The sequence below is a fragment of the Fukomys damarensis genome, unplaced genomic scaffold (assembly GCF_012274545.1).
Source record: "Fukomys damarensis isolate Sample0158 unplaced genomic scaffold, DMR_v1.0_HiC HiC_scaffold_39, whole genome shotgun sequence".
In the NCBI taxonomy this organism is placed as follows: domain Eukaryota; kingdom Metazoa; phylum Chordata; class Mammalia; order Rodentia; family Bathyergidae; genus Fukomys; species Fukomys damarensis.
Genome location: NW_022900951.1, coordinates 86,456,185 through 86,475,190, shown reverse-complemented (window position 1 = coordinate 86,475,190; position 19,006 = coordinate 86,456,185). Strand labels below are relative to the sequence as shown.

The following is a 19,006-nucleotide window of genomic DNA, read 5'->3' as shown; positions in this document are numbered from 1 at the left end:
TGAATTCCAGATAAACAATGAATAATATTTCAGTATAAGTAGGTCCTAAATAGTACATACAGCATATTTATATTGCAACATTGTTCACTGTTAATCTGGAATTCAGATTTGACTAGGCTTCCTGTATTTCAACTGGCAACCCTATGAAACTGTCACCCCCAGGTTTCAAAGCTAAATTTGATTTGATTCTTTTGTTTCTAAGCATGCCTACGTGGTTCTTACTCTTCCATTTTCATCTCAGGGAAAACCAAACAGAAAGAATTTTGGCCTAGGAGACCAGTCAGTTTCTTGCTACTTTGTGTGACCTAGGCCTGGGCAACATCCTTTAAAACTCTGCAACTATTTGACCTTCAACTATGCAGTGACTCTCAAATGTCATCAAGAGGTACAGAAACTCCACTCCAAAACTTACTAAACAAATTTCTGTGTTCTCCCATTAAGAAGCTGAACTCCACAAGTCTGAGAACCCAGGAACCAGCATGTTTAAAAGAGCCCCAGAAGTCTGACTACTCCTCCTAACCTGACATACTGCACGTTTGATCCCTGAACTATGACAGAGGTCAAAGATATTTGGCAAGACTAAAATTGACAAAAGAATACAACTCGTGTTTGTGAAGTTCCATTACCTACAGTGACTTAGTGGTATGGTTTACAAAGTATTGATATGTGTCCTTAATTTTGTTGAGAGCTTTGATGAAAATAGATTATTTGTATAATGGACCTCTTAGTTCTTTAGCAATTGGTTCCTCAGTTCTCAGGGTCTACCTTTAGAAGAAAAGAATACTACAAGGAAAATCAGTATAAGGAAAGACATGTACTTGGCAGGTTGCATCCCTGCCAAGAGGAAGAGAAAGAAGAATGGGTAAAGTGTGGAGGGGTCTTAAAAAGAACACACCAGAAATCCATCACCTGTTCAATACTTCATCAAAGAACCCCCCCAAAGAAAGAGCCCGCAAGAACGTGCCTTTCCCCTGTGGATCAACTTGATCAAAAGTACAAAATCAATGATTCATAGGTCTACAATCCTTTATTAGCAATTGGCAAATCCAAACTGCCTTAAAAACTGAAGTTTTGTTTCTTCAAAGCGAATGTGGTAGCAAAACATGACTTGAATGGAGGTGACACTATTTGTACCTTATTGATTCCATGGTGAATGTTCATATATTTTTCATGAAAATAATAATAATGTATTTGATTGTGAGGTTCTTCCCCAGCTCTCCCCCCACACTGGGAGTATATGCTCATAACTCTACAATGTATGAAATTACCTTCCTAAAATCCAAAAGATTTCTGAAATACATCTGACTGTACTGGTTTTAGATAAGAATTGTAGACTCAGAATTTCAAAATCCAAACCTTTAACTTATCCCCACTCCCCTTCCCACCCTCAGATGCAGTCTAAGACAGAAATAAACAAAACTGATATTCTCTACCCCTGATCCAGCAGTAAAGTTACTCACGTTTGGCTAGGGACCAAGTGGAGGCTGCACCTAGATACCCACAATTGGGCCCACAAAAGACTACATTCTGAAGCTACAGTAGATAGAGGAGACAAGGGCCTCAATCACCTTGGAAAGGTCCTCAATACTTCTGGACTCCCCAGAAGTCTTCCAGACACTTCCAACATACTAAACGAAGAAGTAAAAATGCAACACTGGGCCTCATAGCTAAGACTTACTTTTCTATACCCACAGCCAAGAGGGGAAAAGCAAATTCGGGGGTGCTATTCTGAGTTAGGTCTAAAATGTCCCCTCAAGCTTTCATATATTCAGAGATGGTGTTTTGGAAAGTGACTGGATCATGGGAGTGCTATACTCATTAATAGATTAGTCCACCGATGAGTTCAAAGCTGAATGTGTTGTTAAGAGGTGGAGTGTGGCTGGAGGTAGGTCACTGAGGGCATGACCTGAAGGGCGTATTATTTTCTCCACCACCCACCTCCTTCCTGCTTGCCAGGGGATGAACAGCTATCTTTTTCCAGGTTCTTCTACTCTAATGTTTCTGACTTGGAGCCTGCCAACTTTGGACTAAATCCACTGAAATCCATGAGCCAAATTAAACTACCCTCCTTTAAATTGTGGGTGCTGGGTATTTTGTCCTAGTGATGCGACAGTTGACAAATACATGTGCCAATTTACCTATAACTCCATCTGGCTGTTTTTTATCTTCCCTATGTCAGAAGTCCAGGAACCTTCTGTAAGGAACAAGCGTTTAGTTCCAACCTAGTTGATTGTCCTATTACGCTCCATAAATCATGGAGCTATCTTCTACTCTTGATTCTAAATGAGTTTTCCAACAGTTAACTTTCATGAGACTAAGTCATTGTAATCAGCACTCTGGCCTTCATCATCTTGCTGGTCTCTTCCCATTAAAAGATAAGAGTATCTTTTTTTCAACCATCTTTAAATCCCATACAGTAAATTTGAAAAAACAAAATCTGAGTGTGGTGGCGTACGCTTGTAATCCCAGCACTTGGGAAGCTGAGGCAGGAAGATCACTGCAAGTTCAAGACCAGCCTGGGCAACATAGTGAGTTCCAGGTCAGTCTCAACTACGTAGTGAGACCGTGTCTCAAAAAACAAAACAAAACAAAACAAATTCATCATATTCTATTTTTAGTAAGCCATGACCTCCTTCAGCAACCTCAACAATTTATGATATTGAATCTCTCAGCTCTGACATGCCAGGATCACAGCTATCATCACTATTAGCCAGTAAATGTTGTAAAACTAACATTTCAGAGGCCCAGCCTTGGCATGACTATCCTTGCTTTCATCCTTGATGGAGTTCCAATTACCTCCACACTATGGTAGCATGTGTTTTAGCCTAACAGACAGAAAGCTAAACTAGGGCCAGGGATTTAGCTCAATGGTTCCACTGCCTGCCTAGCAAGTGCAAGGTCCTGAGTTTGATCCCCGATACAAAAATAAAACAAAATACATAAATAAATAAATGAAAAGAAAGCTAAACTATACCCTGGGCTTCAAACAGAGGAGGAAGAGAAGACAACTGTAAGTGCAAACAAACGTGAGAATGCCCCGATACTATCCCAGGAACAACCTGACACATTATATTCCTGCTAAAATCTTCCCAACTCATCCACTGAAGTAAAAGGCACAAGCAGGTGACATATAGAGAAGAGCTATTATAAAATGCTACTTCCCCATCACATGGGAGGTAGATAGCAGTGTGTTATTAAATCTCGTTTTAAAGGAGAAGAGTCTAAGGAAGAAAAGTTCTGACAAGTGAGAATCCAGAACCCCTAATTTCCAGTTCAATGCACTTTCCTTGTCACATCCAACAAAGGTTAGGCTTCAAGGAAGCATATCTTCTTTATAATTTAGCCTTGCCCCTTCCTTGGCTATATGGCACACGGGGAGTCTCCCCAATGGTTACCCATCTGTGCCACTAGATGATTCATAGGATGACTGATAAGATCTACTTTCTACCATGAGACATGTCAAAACACAAACTCAACACAGCACCAAATCATACTCACATACATAACATTCAGTGTCCCACATTCCTCAAAGATGGGCTCATTTTAGTTCCAAATTTATTGATCCCCAAGTCTGGTGGGCACCACACTTGCAATTCTTGAATGCTTACAACACTGGGTTCTTTTTTTTGCTGATTATTCCAGAAAAATCCACCAATTCCATTCAAATCCACATTTGCTTGGCTTCCACAGGAAGAATCCCTGTACTACTGAAAGGTTCTCCTGTCCAAAAACTTGTACAGTAAGCTCCTTTCTAAGCACTCAATCAAGGCATCAACAGCTGTCCCAATTCCTCCTCTACTTTTGAACTCCTCTAGTTTAAGCTTCCCACTATCCCCCATCCCCATCCTCTCAGCCATCACTTGCTCTGATTCCTAGTCCTTTTCCCAGTCATATCAGCCCCGAGCTCACTGCCATCACTGTTCACCCTCCCATCTACTTCTGCACTATCCCGACATTAGATTCAATAAAAGACCGTTTTTACAGCACATAAAGAAGATAGCTCTTGTTCACAGGAAGATGCTTGTACTAAGAGAAATGTAACTGTTAAGAGGGGACAATCACTACAGACCATCCTAAAGGAGGGGCTAGCCAGGTTATGCAATAATCTCCCCAGGCCCGGTAGTGCTGCTCCAGTTCTCTTGATTCTACCTCTTACAATGACACCAAGCTATATAGGGATTCCTAAGGACAAGGGCTTATGACCATTATCTACCTTAGGGAAGACTAACTACCTGGGCTACCTAAAGTCTGTCTTATGACTCTATTTATGAATGCTCATACCTTTTGGGCCCTCATCATCTTCCTCTGGACCACTGATAATCTCTTCACTGGTCTCCTGCCTTGAGGTACACAAGAAGGACTTACCTAAACTGCAAATTTAATATGCCATTTTCAATTTTCCATGGTTTGCCAGGACCTACAGAAAAAGCTCAAGGGCCTCAACATAGCATGCAAGGCTCCAGGCTTCACCTCTTTTTGCAGCATGACAGCCTCATGCATTATGCCAAACACACACCATGTTCATCAAAGCCTTCTACAACCACTAATAGCTTCATTTTACTCAACTGCATGGATATGCAACAGTTTGCTCAACCAATATCCTCCTGTTAAGCATGTAAGTTATGTCTACACTTCCAGTCCCTTTACTATTTTCTTAGTTTATAATCATGGAAGGAGGTCCTAAAAGGGACTGTAATCACCCCTTGGTATTAGTAGGGGACTGGTTCTAAGACCTCTACAGATATCAAAATGCAAGTACACTCAACTCCATTATAAAAAATGGCACAGTATTTACACATTCCTTATACACAACAACTCACATATTTTAAATTTTTTCTAGATTATTTATGGTACCTAATACAGTGTAAATGAAATGTAGATAGTATACTGCATTGTTTTGGAGGATAACAACAAGGAAAAAATCTACACATATTAAATATCCATGCAATTTTGTTTTGGAATATTTTCATTCCATAGTTGGTTGAATGATTGTGAAACTCAAAGATACAGAGTGTGCACTATATATATTTCAATATTCTTGACCTCAGAATGCTAAACTGTCCTCCAGACAAATTACTTGAATTGATACTCCCTCCAAAACATATGCTGCAAACTGGTAACAGTAATTTCCTAGTAATTATCATTGTTTATAGCAAAACATACCTCCTGTGCCGATTTATGGTTTTAATTTGCATGTCTCAGATTTACCAGAAGTGTTCAACTATTTTCTAACACGATTACTGTTCACACATTTTTTTTTGAGGCAAGATCTTGCTATGTAGTTCAGGCTGGGCTTGAACTCACTATGTAACCCAGGCTGGCCTCAAACTGGCATTGATCTTCCTACCTCCAATTCCCGAGTGATGAGATTACAGGCGTGTGCCACCACGCCCAGCTGTCCAGCCATATTTCTTCATCTGGGATGTGAACATCTATGCACTTCGTCTATTTTCAACTGGAATGTTTACTTTTTTTTTAGTTTTAAGAGTTTATTAATGACATTTAATATAGATTATATGACATTTATTACAAATATTTTTCCCAGGCTGTCACTATCACAGCTCTTCTTATGCTAGTTTTTTTATGTGCAGAAATTTTCTATCTTTATATATAATCAGATGTATTTATCATTTCATTTATAGCTTGTATCTTTGATATACAGTAATGCTTTGAAAATCTTTAACATCCCTAGGACTCTAGAAAGAATTGCCCTTTTTTTCCTGTAGTACTGGGGGTTGAAGTCAGGGCCTTCATATTGAGCTGTATCCCCAGCCCATTTATTTTGTAAATCTGGAGATAGCGTCTAAATTGCCCAGGGTATGCTCAAACTTGTGAACCTCCTATCTCAGCCACCCAAAGTGCTGGAATTACAGGTGTGCATCTCCATGTTTGGCTTTTTTTCCTGATGTTTTCCACAATATTAATTTTAAAATGTAAATCCTCAACGTTAAGAAATTATGTCATTGCTAATCCTGTTCACTCTTCCAGAACAGTCTTCTCACCTTTCCTTCTTGTGATTAATATATACCCTACAACTGCAAAACTAAGCATTATTTTCTCCAGGAAACTGAGAAAAAGAGGTGGAACCATAAAATCAACATTAGGTAAACATTGCAGCAATAGCTGTTGTAGGCAAGAACCACTGACAGAGGCTGTAGTTAGTAATGAAAGTATTAGCATTTTTGCATATAAGATGCCTGTTAGGTAGGAAAAACAGTCACTTTACAGTGACAAAAACTGACAAATACTACCTTAGCCAAGTGATCAATTATTACAGTAATAAGCCATATCATTTCATAATGCCTGCTATACCGCAGTGAGAAGAGCACATCACTTTCGTGGTAATCTTGCTCAAATTGCATAATTTCAATCTAACCATGAATAAAACATCAGAGAAACCCAAACTGGGGACATTCTCCAAAAAAGTTGACAAGTACTCTCAAATTGTCAAGGGCATGAAAAGAAAAAACCTGATGAACTCACATGAATGAGAAGAAACAGGACTACAAATTGCAACATGGGATTCTGGACTGGATAACAGACCAGAGAAAGGACATATATGGAAACTTTGATAGCATCTGAACAAAGTCTGTAGTTTAATTAATGGTATCTTCCCAACATTAATACTGTTGATGATTATGCTGTAATTATATTAGATATTAACATTAGGGGAAGTTGGGTGACCAGGGTAGACGAACTCACTGTACTATCTTTGCAGCTCTTCTGTAAGTTGAAATCGTTTCAGGAAGCATAGTTTGAAAGCAGGTGCGATGGCACACACCTGGAATCCCAGCACTGAGGCAGGAGGATCACAAATGCAACCTCAGCTTTAGTGTACTAAGTGGCAGCTGGACAAGGGAAGCTCAGTCTAAGTCACAATGTAATGATGCCGCAAGCACTGGATTAGAACAAATGAAGTTAAGTGAGTTCCAAGTTTATATTAGCTGTTAATGAAGTAACCTATAGCAGGGAAGGATTTTCCCAGTATAATTATCGGCAACGTAGTGAGACCTTGCTTCAAAATTTTAAAAAATAAAAAGCAATATATCTCTAATCTATTCTATCTTTTCCTAGCTCAGACCCTATCATTTTCTTAAACTGCTACAGCATTTCCTTTCTGACTTCCAGGTCTCGGATGTCTCTCCTTCTTTACTATAGTTCATGCAGTACTGTCTGGTTCCTATTCTTAAAATATTGCCCTTAAAAATTTTGGATGACAGTTTCAGTGCAGTCTTTATGAGAATCACAGTGACTGTAGAAAGTGACATTGAACTCTAAAATCAACAAGGAAATTCAAGGAATCCCAAAGAGCCAAATCGACCTTGATTGAACATAAGAGCAAGTAGGAAAAGCCACAATACCTGATATTGAAACTTACCACAGAGCAACAGTAATAAAGACAGTGTGGTATGGCATAAAGATAGACATATCAACCAAGGGATTAGAATTGAGAGTCTAGAAGTAAACCCTCACACCGCTTTTTAGCACAGGTGCCAAGACCATTCAATGGTGGAAAAAAGAGTCTCTTCAACAATGCTGAAATGGCTGGTTATCCACATGCAAAGGATGAAGCTGGACCCCTGCCTTACAATCACAGGCAGAAGGTAACACAAAATCAATCAGCCGGGGACTTGGCTCAGAGGCTCTGCTACCTGCCTTGCAAGTGCGCAAGGCCTGAGTTCCAAACCTGGCACCAAAAAAAAAAAAAAAAAAATCACTCAATCAATCAAAGACTTAATTATAAGAGCAAAAAACTTGTATAAAACCTGAGAAACAAAACAAGTAAATCTTCATGACCTCAGATTTGACAATAGATTATAAAGTGTAACATCAAAGCACAACAAAACATATTTTTACTTTATCAAAATTAAAATCTTCTAGGCTTCAAGTACTATCAATAAAGTGAAAAGAACAGGAAAACTAATCTTTCCTGTCATGTATCTGATAACAATCTAGTATCCAAAATACATAAATGGCCCTTAAAACTCAACAAAAGATAAATAATACAATTTAAAAGTAGCCTAAGGAGTCAATTAGACATTTCTCCTAAGAAAATACAGAAATGGTTACAATAAACATGAAGACATGCTCAACATCACTGAATCAGGGACATACAAATCAAATTCATAATGAGATTATACTTCATACCAACTAGCATGGCTAAAATTAAAGAAAATTACAAGTGCTAAGAACGTGGAGAAACTGAAACCCTCCTACACTGTTGGTAGGGACATAAAATGGTATTGCCATTTAGGAAGAGTCTGGCAATTCTCTAAGAGGTCGAAAATAGTTATCATATGACCCAGCAATTCCACTGCCATAATCAAGAGAAAGGAAAACCTATTTCCACCCAAATCTTATACACAGATGTTTACAAGACATTATTCATTATAGGGAAAAGGTAAAAATAACTCAAATACTCATCACAGAATGGATAATTATGCACAGTGCAATGGAATATTTGGCCTTTAAAAAGAGGGAATACTTATATGCCACAACATGACTGAACCTTGAAACCACTATGTGGGAAAAGCCTATCTACTCAAAAAACACTATTTATCATAATGAATCAATGTATAGAAGATGTCGAGAATAGGCAAATCTATATAGACAAAGTCAATTATCCATTGTTATGGCTGAGATGGAGGAAGGGTAGGTAGTGGTGGTGATACATAATTGGTACTGAGTTTCCTTTCAGTGTAGCGAAAATGTTTCAAAATTGACTATGGGGATGACTGCACGTATCTGTGAAAATACTAAAAGCAATTCGACAATGTACGTTAAATGAATGAATTGCATGGTACATAAATTTTATTTCAATAAAGCTATTTTTTAAAACCCACAAATTCTGGAGACCTCCGTGCTGTTTGGAGAATAAAGTCCAAACTCCTTCCTTTGGCATTCAAGTCACATTCTCTGGCATCATCCTCATTTGAACCCCAAGTATTATTGCTCACTTTTCCCTTTTGCATGGCTTTCTAGTCAACCAAGGTAAATTACCTGTCATTATTCATGGACCCCTTGCAGTATTCTATCTTTGTCTTTTATCCCACTCTTTCTTCTCCACAGATTCACTATCCCTACTTATTTTTTTTCTTTTTATTGAGTTTATTGATACAATCCAGGTATACAATACAGTTACATTCATTGTTGGGATTCTGTACCTTTACATAATAGGTCTTGATTCTCATTTTTTCCCCTTGTCCCTGCCCTCCCTTCACCTTCTCCTCCCCTCCCCATTTACAAACACTTTATTTCCATTTTTTCAGTTTCTCATATTTTTTTTCCTCTCCCTTATTACCTTTCCCCCACCCTTCCCACTTTCTCTACACTTTGAGCCCTTTTCTTCCTATTTCACAATGTTAATTATCTCATTAGGATCCTGTGTACTATTACAGTTTTTCACACCAAAGAAACTATTCGGTATTTCAGTTAAAGAAATCTCTGTATGAACATTAAAAATAGTCTCCCTACTCATTTTCATGTTTGTGCTCAGCTTCTGTCACAAGGAGCAGTTCAAATATTCCTTCCAATGCCAACCCTTCCCTGTTTTCCAATTCTTGCACAGCTGATTTTTTTTTCTCATTGAGTACATTGTACATTTTAGGCATACAGTACAGTCACATTCATTATTGGGATCTTGTACCTTACATGACAGGTCTTGGTTCTCATTTTCTCCCCTTGTCTCTGCCCTCCCTTCACCCACTCTTCCCATCCCCATTTACAAACACTTTATTTCCATTTTTTCATTTTCTCTTATTTTTTATTTTCCCTTATTACCTTTCCCCTATCCTGCCCATTTTCCTTACACCTTTAGCCCTACTCCTCCTATTTCACATGGTCAGTTATCTCATTAGGATCTTATGTACTATTATAGTTTTTCACACCAGAGAAACTATTCGGTATTTACCTATGTGTGACTTATTTATTGCACTTAAGAGTATATCCTCAATATGTATCCATTTTCCTATGAATGAATCTAATTTCTCATTCTTTATGGCTGAGAAGTATTCCCTTTTATCCAGTTTCCAACTGATGGGCAAATGGGCTATTTCCAAGTTTTAGCTATTACAAACTGTGCCGCTATAAAAATAGGTGTGCATATATCACTGTGATATGATTTCGGGGGGATTGAACTCGGGTCCTTGAGCTTGCAAGGCAGGCTGCCAAACCGCTGAGCTAAATCCCCGGCCCCTCAGATGCGTATTTTTTTATAGGGTCTTTATATTTGGGGGGACTGATTTTTTTGAGTTCTTTATATATGCTAGATAAGAGCCCTTTGTCTGAGGAGCAGCTGGTAAAATTTTTTTCCCATTTTGTAGATTATGGGATTGAACTCGGGTCCTTGAGCTTGCAAGGCAGGCTGCCAAACCGCTGAGCTAAATCCCCGGCCCCTCAGATGCGTATTTTTTTATAGGGTCTTTATATTTGGGGGGACTGATTTTTTTGAGTTCTTTATATATGCTAGATAAGAGCCCTTTGTCTGAGGAGCAGCTGGTAAAATTTTTTTCCCATTTTGTAGATTATCTTTTAGTTCTGCTGATGGTGCTTTTGCAGTGCAGAAGCTTTTTAATAAGATGAGATCCCAGTTGTTGTTTCTTTCTGCTAGTTCCCGTGCTACTGAGGATTTGTTCATTAAGTCTTTTCCTATGCCAATGTCTTCAACAGTTCTGACTAACTTATTTTCCAGCAGGTTGAGTGTTTCTTTTTTAATATTTAGATCTTTAATCCACTTGGATTCTAGTTTAGTGCATTTTGAAAGGTAAGGGTCTAGTTTTAATCTTGGGCAGGTTGAAATCCAGTTTTTCCAACACCATTTATTAAAGAGGCTATCTTTCCTCCAGTGAGGATGGTTGGCTCTTTCGTCAAAGATGAGGTAGCTGAGTACATCTGGAGTTGTTTCTGTATCTTCCAATCTATTCTATTGATCCTCAGGTCAGTTTCTTTACCAGTACCATGCTGTTTTTATCACAGTGGCTTTGTAGTATAGTTTCAAATTTGAAATTGTTATAACTTTGCTACCATGTCTATGTTGCCTGGGATGGCTTTTGCTATTCTAAGTCTCTTATGGTTCCAAATGAATTTTTGGATTCTTTTTTCTAGTTCTGTTAAATATAGTGTTGGAATTTCAATTGGCATTGCATTGAATCTGTATGGCAGTTTTGTTACTATGGCCATTTTCACTATGTTGATTCTTCCTACCCAGGAGCAGCGGAGATTTTTCCATTTTCTTATATCCTCTTGGATCTCTTTTTTCAGAGTGCTGTAGTTTTCAGTGTAGAGGTCTTTTGCTTCTTTTGTTAGATTGATTCCCAGATACTTCATTTTTTTGGATGCTACTGTGAAAGGAATTGTTTCCCTAATTTCTCGTTCAGTGAGTCCATTATTTGTGTACAAGAAGGCTACTGATTTTTGAGTGTTGAGCTTGTATCCAGTGACTCTGCTAAAAGTTGCACAGCAGATTCTCAAAATATTTACTGAGAATGCAGACAAGTAGTTCTCCCATATAATGGATGTCTCTGCCAGAAAATAACTCCCTAACCACAGTTATGCTTCTGTCTTCCTTTCTTAGTCATAGCAGCAACTCAGTGCTTCAGCCCCCTTACTAAATTCCTGAGAACAGTACGACACTGCCATGCTCTACTTCTCCTGAAAGTCAATGATGAAGAAAACATTGATAATAAATTACTCCAGGGTCGCCGAGTACAGTTGTATAGGTTGTACACTGCACAACCCTAGTGGCGCCATTCAATTATAGTCTATGTGAATGGCACCCCTTCCTAGGGTTGTGCAGTGCATAGCCATTCGTGTTGCCCATGTTAGGAACCATACCTAGAGTTTAGGAACAAAGTCAAAAACGTCACTCCGTGTGAGAACCACTATAATTATATAGTCGTTGAATAATAAATAATTTCTAAATCTTAACAGGAACATAAAAAAGAAACTCAAGTGAACCACACAGTTATAGCATATAAACAGTTTTTGCATAGAATTAGAAAACAGGAACATCCAAGAGAAAAATTGTTATTGACATGTATCAAGCAATGGAGAGAGAACAGGACACACATCCTGGTCATACTACAAAGGTGTGATGGATAAATAAAAAGGTACAGTTCTCTGTGGCCAACAGTTCCTTATCAGACTTTCTCGTGAGACTCTCCAGCTCCATCAGGTTCTGATTTTACATTATCAAACAAGTCCTGTTTCAAGACTGGAGAATCTTGCTATTAGAAATGGCTGAATGACACCAGTGCTTTTGTGTCTACACAGGTCTCTCTTGTGGTTGTGGTTGTGGTTGATCAATATATCTTCTGTAAAGTTAGGGAATGTGACTCAGCCCATTACAACCCTACTGACCTAGGGAACTTGGTAAAAATTGGGCCCTGAACCCACCAACCAAGTTGCAGGCTTAGGTCCCATGTCAACCTCACCGAAGCATGGACAGTCTCAAGTTCAGTCAAGCAGCCAACAAATTCCTCTCTCTGTACTTCCTCTAACCTGCAGACAGTATAACAAACTCTCCAAAACAGACTAGAGATTGTGTCACAAGGACAGGTGAGCTGGGTGTAGCCAGGAGATGTCAGATTGAGTTTGTTTTTACTTCTTATCCCCACTGCAATGCAGGCCAGCCTCCCACTTTCATTATTTGTTCTACCATATTTCTTTCCACTTCTTTCACCTTTTCCAGGCATTTCTTGCATAGCTCACCCAAATTTATCCTCCCTTCTCTGAACTTATTAGTACTTATTGGTACTACATACTAGAGTGATGCACCCTATCCACAGGAGACACATTACAAGAACCCCCATGCAGTCCTGAAACTACAATTGGTGTCAAATCCTGTACATACCATTTTGACCTATGCATACATGCATATCTATGATAAAGATTACTTTAGCTAGGCACAGTAAGAGATCAAGGACAATCACTGACAATTAAGTAGAATAATGATACTAATATACCATAATGACAGTTAATGCAGATGTGATGTCTCACATACACAATACTACAACATTTGATCCAATAACCGAGATAGCTAATCAAATAATATGGAGTAGACAGCATATATCATGTAGAAATGCTGAAGGGGTGATTCATGTCCTAGGAGGAACAGAACAGGATAGCCCATGATTTTGTCATGCTCCTCATAACTGTACACAATTTAAAATTTATGAGTTATTTATTTCTAGAATTTTCCGATTAATATTTTTTTATCACATTTGACTGGAGGTAACAAACTGTGGCAAGCAAAACTGTGGAGGAGGGGAAACTACTGTAATTTTTTCATTAGTTTCCGACTATTGTTAATAGTGGCAACAACTATTCTCTATTGCTTATTATGTGCCTGCCATGAGTCAACATCTCACATGTACTGTTGCATGTGAATTCTTCATAGCAATTCTATTATATATGTTTATAATCCTTCCTATTTACATATGAGGAAACTGAGGTACAGATGGGTAATTTGTTTAAGGTTACAAAACTAGTAAGTAAATGAAAGACACAGATCTGGACCTCAGAACCACCTGATTCGACAGCCATGTTTATAGCCAGTATAGTTTCTACTCAGTACACACAAAACATTGTCTTCACCCGAAGATAATTTGTCTTTTGTGGAGCTCCCTCTGCCCCCTTACCCCACAGTGTCAGATACAAAGAAACCCTCAGGACACACGTGCCAGTGCGCCTCTGCTCCCTGGCCAGAGACCCACCTGGACACAGCTGGAAGAAAAGGGGAGAGGGTACAGTGAGCATAAGGAGACTTGCCCTTCCTGTGAGCTGTGGGAGTCCTCCTCCTCTGACCCATTTAGGAGAGGAGCTTGCTGCTGCCTTGACCTCAATCCCAGAAAAATATTTAGAGCAAGATGACCTGGTTGCCTTGAAATTCTTCAAGAAATTTATGAAATAACAGAGCCTAGGCCAATCTGTTGGAGGGATGGATGGTGTCCAGTTCCTAGCAGGAAGGCAACCAACTGTGTTGGAGTCATAGCCATCCTGGCCAGCTAATGTTTGCAGAGCTCTGTCGCCAATGGGCTAGCTGTATGACTCTGGCCAGAGCAAGCAAGGTTTTCTGAGGGGAGAAAGGAGTGATATGAGACAAATACATTTTTAAATAAGAGACTTTTATTCCTCTTTATGCCTCAGTTTTTTTTTCATCTTTTAATATAGAAGTAAGAATACCTGTAACTAGGGCCGCGGGATTTAGCTCAGTGGTTCCACCGTCTGCCTCAAAAGCAGAAGGTCCCAAGTTCGATCCCCATAAAATAAATAAATAAATAAAAGAATACCTGTAACTCACAGTGCTGCTAAGGTATAAGATGAGAATGTTAAAAAAAAAAAACATGGTTACTGCCAAGGACTTTCATCAGTTTGTTTTTGCTGTGGTTCTCAGCACAGAAAGAGGTACAGGACATAGTTCCTGTCGGCAAAAACTTCACCATCTGCCTGATGATGGTCTTCTCATCGGGGGTACAACACTATCAGCCATGGTAATGCTGGCTGTTGAATTAGCCTACCTCTCAGCAGGCTATTTCTTTCTTTGTTTTTAAATTCATTAAGTTTATTGGAACATTTTAGGTGTACATTATGATCACATTCATCATTGGGAAATTGTAGCTGTACATTATATACCTTGATTCTTGTTTTGTCCCCATTCCCCTTTCTTCCCTTCCACCCCTCCACCCCTCCCTATTTACAAAGAAAAACTTTGTTTCTATTTGTTCCTTCTTTTCTCATAATTTTTTCTTTCCCTTCTTTCCTTTCCCCCACCACCACCCCCACTTCCCCTTCCTCTTTGGACTTTTTCTTTCTATTTCACATTATTTATTATACATTTTGATCCTCATTCACACCTTCAGTTTTTCACACCAGGGAAGCTATTTGGTATTTCCCTGATGGGTATCTTCCCCAAAAAATTAAAAGCATCATACCACACTGATGTATGCGCACCCATGTTTATAGCAGCATGTTTGTAATAGCAGGCCATTTCTTGTCAGACAACAATCTAGTGGAAAAGAAGGTGAAAACTGTTGGCAAGAGTAAAGGTTGAGCTTATGTCTTTGCTTCTGTCTTTGCAGCCAAACTCCTATCAACACCACTGTGTTTAAAAAAAATGGGGAAGGAGAATCTATCAATCAGTATTTTGGGTTTTTTGTTTTGTTTTGTTTTGTTTTTTGAGACAGGGTCTCACTATGTAGTTGAGACTTCCCTGGAACTCACTATATATCCCAGGCTGATCTTAAACTCACAGCGATCTTCCTGCCTCAGCCTCCCAAGTGCTGGGATTACAAACATGCGCCACCACGCCCAGCTTCAATCAGTATTTTTGGAAATGAAGTATAAACTATTCTTTTGTGTCACGACACTTATCACCACTTCTCACTTACATAGACATGTGTTTTTGTTACATGTTGATCTTCCCTGTTTGTGAGTGCTTGTGGGGCAAGGCTATGTGCTGGTCCAAAGTATTGACTGAGAACCTAACATCCAAGATGCCCATCAGACACTTCCTGCAATACATGAAACACACAGGTATCTCTATGCTATCTGCATAGTTACCCAATCAAAGAGCACTTTAAAGCATTCAAATCTTCTTTATGCAGAGAGTGCCTCTCAAAATTTCCAATAACTAGTCATGGTTGCTTATGGGGTGAACTAGTAAGGATCAGGGGTTAGAAGGAATTATACATGATACACTCTTCCTTTTAAATTATTTGAATTTTTAAACAATCAGCCAAACATAAGTATACTAGATAAAATGAATAGAAAGCCAAACCAACAAAATCCATGTACTTCCACAGAAAAGCAAATTATGGAGGTAAGAAGAAGGAAAAAGTACCCCGTGTAAATAAAAACCTAAAAATCAGAGATCCTTAAGGATGAAGTTGCTGTATTTGTAGCAACTTGGGAATGATAACCAACATATTCTTTTTAAAAGTACAAACATTGTTGTAAAAGTTGATTTTTATGATAAAAATATGAAATGTTTAGCATGTGTAGAGGGAAAAAATATCCTTCTAGTACTTAGCTCTGGGAGATGGGCTTCTAGGGGGTTTTCATTTGCTATGTGTTATATTTCTGCAATGTTTTCAGGTTTGTATCATGAATAGCATGTATTTCTCTTATCTTAGAAAAACACTTTAAGAAGACAAATTCATGAAGCACAAAACTATGTTAACTACCTGGGACATGAGAAAAGAGTGGGCTGAAGTTGGGGCAGCTTCAAAGGACTACACTGTTCCAACCAAACCATGCTGGGGGGAGTGCAAGCACTGTTTCTTCTCACAGATAAATCCTTCTTCGGGAGTTACTCAAAAGATTTCTTTTACTCCCTGACACTGTCTTAAGCCACTGCCACACCCCAGATGTCATACTAGCTGAGTAACTGGATAGTTTCGTTTGTTTGTTCTGGGTGTTTTTTTTCTTTGTTTGTTTTGCAGTACTGGGTATCAAACTCAGGACCTTGCATTCACAAGGCAGGTATGGCGCAACTGAGCTAAATACCCAGCCCTAACTGGATAGTTTTTTAAGGGAAAGTGCCTATCTTTTGTAAGCACCAGTAATGACAGAGGATCACATCAAGATTCTTTAATTTGTCAAGGGTTGTTATGCTGTCTTCTAGGCAGGTAAAAGTTAAGACATAGAAAAGCTGATTATATTTCCAACAACTATATAAAACAGCCCAGAACCTCAATTGGCTTTGCTATAAAATTGAATGATTCTAAAGCCTGGCTGGATATTAACATCACCTGGAGTTTTATTTTTTAAAAATCAGTGTCTGAAGGTCACTCCTCAAGATCCCAACTCATCTAGTCAAGCCTTAGTGCTAGTATTCCAACATGTCCAATATGATTTCAGTTCACAGCCACATTTGCAAATCTCTATTCCACATACTCATTAAAACCCAAGCACAATCAGAGAAAGAAGCCTCAGTCATTATTTTTTTTAAATCTTCTTCAAGCAGTATATTCCTCTCAAAGAAAGGCAGGCCAAAGAAGTCTGTAACCATGACAACAAGCTGGGAGCAAAGAGATAGGTTTTCCATGACTTGAAACCAGAGGAAGTAGAAGACAAAAAGTGGACAGATCTTCAAGTCTTCGCTGAAGAATGGAAAGGAAACTAGAGAATAAAGGTGTCCTGGGAGAGAGAGCTCTTGCATGTTTAGTACATCAAACTCTGGTTCCATCTCCCAAACTGGCTATCTTACACAGACGCCCTACAGACTGAAGGCAGCCCAGGATTAACAAAATAAAACCTTAAAAATATCCACTTTCTTCTTAATTAAATCCGTGGGAAAAAAAAAACAGGAATGTCTACTTTTGCAGAACTTACAGACCAATTGTTTTCCTCTAGATCTGCTCTTCCCTACATGTACCTGACCCAGTTGCAAAGCATGATGACATGAAATCCACATGTGCTTAGGGAGACATGAAATCCACATGTGCTTAGATTTTTAAAACGGGTTCTTCTTCTGCTTGTGCTTTGCCCCTGGAACTTGGGTTTTGTTCGCAAGCAGGGAAGTGGTGAGAAGGATGAAAGGGCTGGGGATGCTTCATATTGAAAGCCAGAGTTGGCCTTTTGTTCTTTTTTTTTTTCAGGCAGGGACTATTCTAAAGACCAGACATCAAAAGAGAAATTCAGCTGGTGATGAGCTGGAATTGAAAAAGAAAATGTGATGAGGTATAAATGAAAAACAAAAAGAAAGAAAGAAAGAAAAAGAGGCTTTTTGTACTAGAAAGGGCTCTTTTTCTGAAAACTGCCTCAAACTACAGCACTTTTCACATTTACTTCACTCCAGGAAGCTTCCCATTGTACCTACCACCATAATACATTTTGCAACATGTTATGAGGAGATATTGAGATAGATGCAAATGGTCCAGAGGTTGATAGTTTGATGGGCATGAGGGGGAAGGAAATGTGTGATTCCAAGAAGGGCTCCTTTAGACTCACTCTGTTCCCTCAGCACAGATAAGTGAGTTTACTCGGAATGAAATTAAAGGAACATACAAAGAATGCCACACCATAGAGCAAACCATTGCTGGTTTAAAGGAACGAAAGACATATATATACAGTAGCTTTCCTTAAAAGGGTATAATGAATGGTGCTTTCCTTTACTCTACATTATGATGTTGGTCTACCAGCCTCAGAGACTCTTTGTGGCTGGGTAGAAGGATGCTTGGCTCTCAACAAGCCTTTGAGATTGATTTGGGAGCTTATGATCCTTCCCATTAGTCATCTGACAGCTTTTCTCTTCACTACAAGAAGAACAAAATGGCTTGATATATGAATTTTAAAGTGAGTTCTACTGAAAGCCATGTGAAAAAATAAGCTGTTCCTTCCCCCTAGACAGTGTCAATCCCACCGCAAGCTACAAAAGGGTTGAGAAGCCCTGAATTACATCATTCAGTCATGTGCCATATCGTTACCTACCAGACACTACACTAAGTGCGGAGGAGACTGCAACAAATAACACAGACAAGGCCTTTGCTTTTGCGGAAAGGGAAATGACATAAAGCATGTAAATCACATTATAATAAAAACTGTAATTAAAGTTTTGAAAGCCTGAGACATAGATACCATTTAGAGAAGAAGTGGGGAGGGTATTTCTAGGCAGAAAGAAGAACATAGGTAAAGGCTTAAATAGTCCAGACGCTACAAAGACACAAGTAGGGAACACACAGTACTCCCTTCTGCCTGGATAATATATAGTGCCAGAGGAAACACAATAGGAAGTGACACTGGAGGCAGGGATTATTGTCAGACATCTGTAATCCCAGCACCTAGAAAGCTTAGGCAGGAGGATCATAAATTCAAGTCCCACCTGGCAACTTAGCGATACCGTCTTAAAACAGAAAGACAGAGAGAAGAGAGAAGAGATGAGAGGGAGGGGAGGGGAGGGGAGGAGAGGAGAAAAGGGAAGGGTCTGGGGATGAATCTCAGTGAGAAGGCTCTGGGTTAAATAACCTGTACTGCCACCCCCCCACCCCCCCCCACAAAACACGATGGG

At 39.1% G+C, this 19,006-nt stretch overlaps 1 protein-coding gene across 1 annotated transcript in view; it reads right to left on the bottom strand.

The window, feature by feature from the left end:
* Tmem164 (transmembrane protein 164) overlaps positions 1 to 19,006 on the bottom strand; it is a 187,005-nt gene that overhangs the window by 115,295 nt on the left and 52,704 nt on the right. The gene's annotated exons all lie outside the window — the stretch shown is intronic.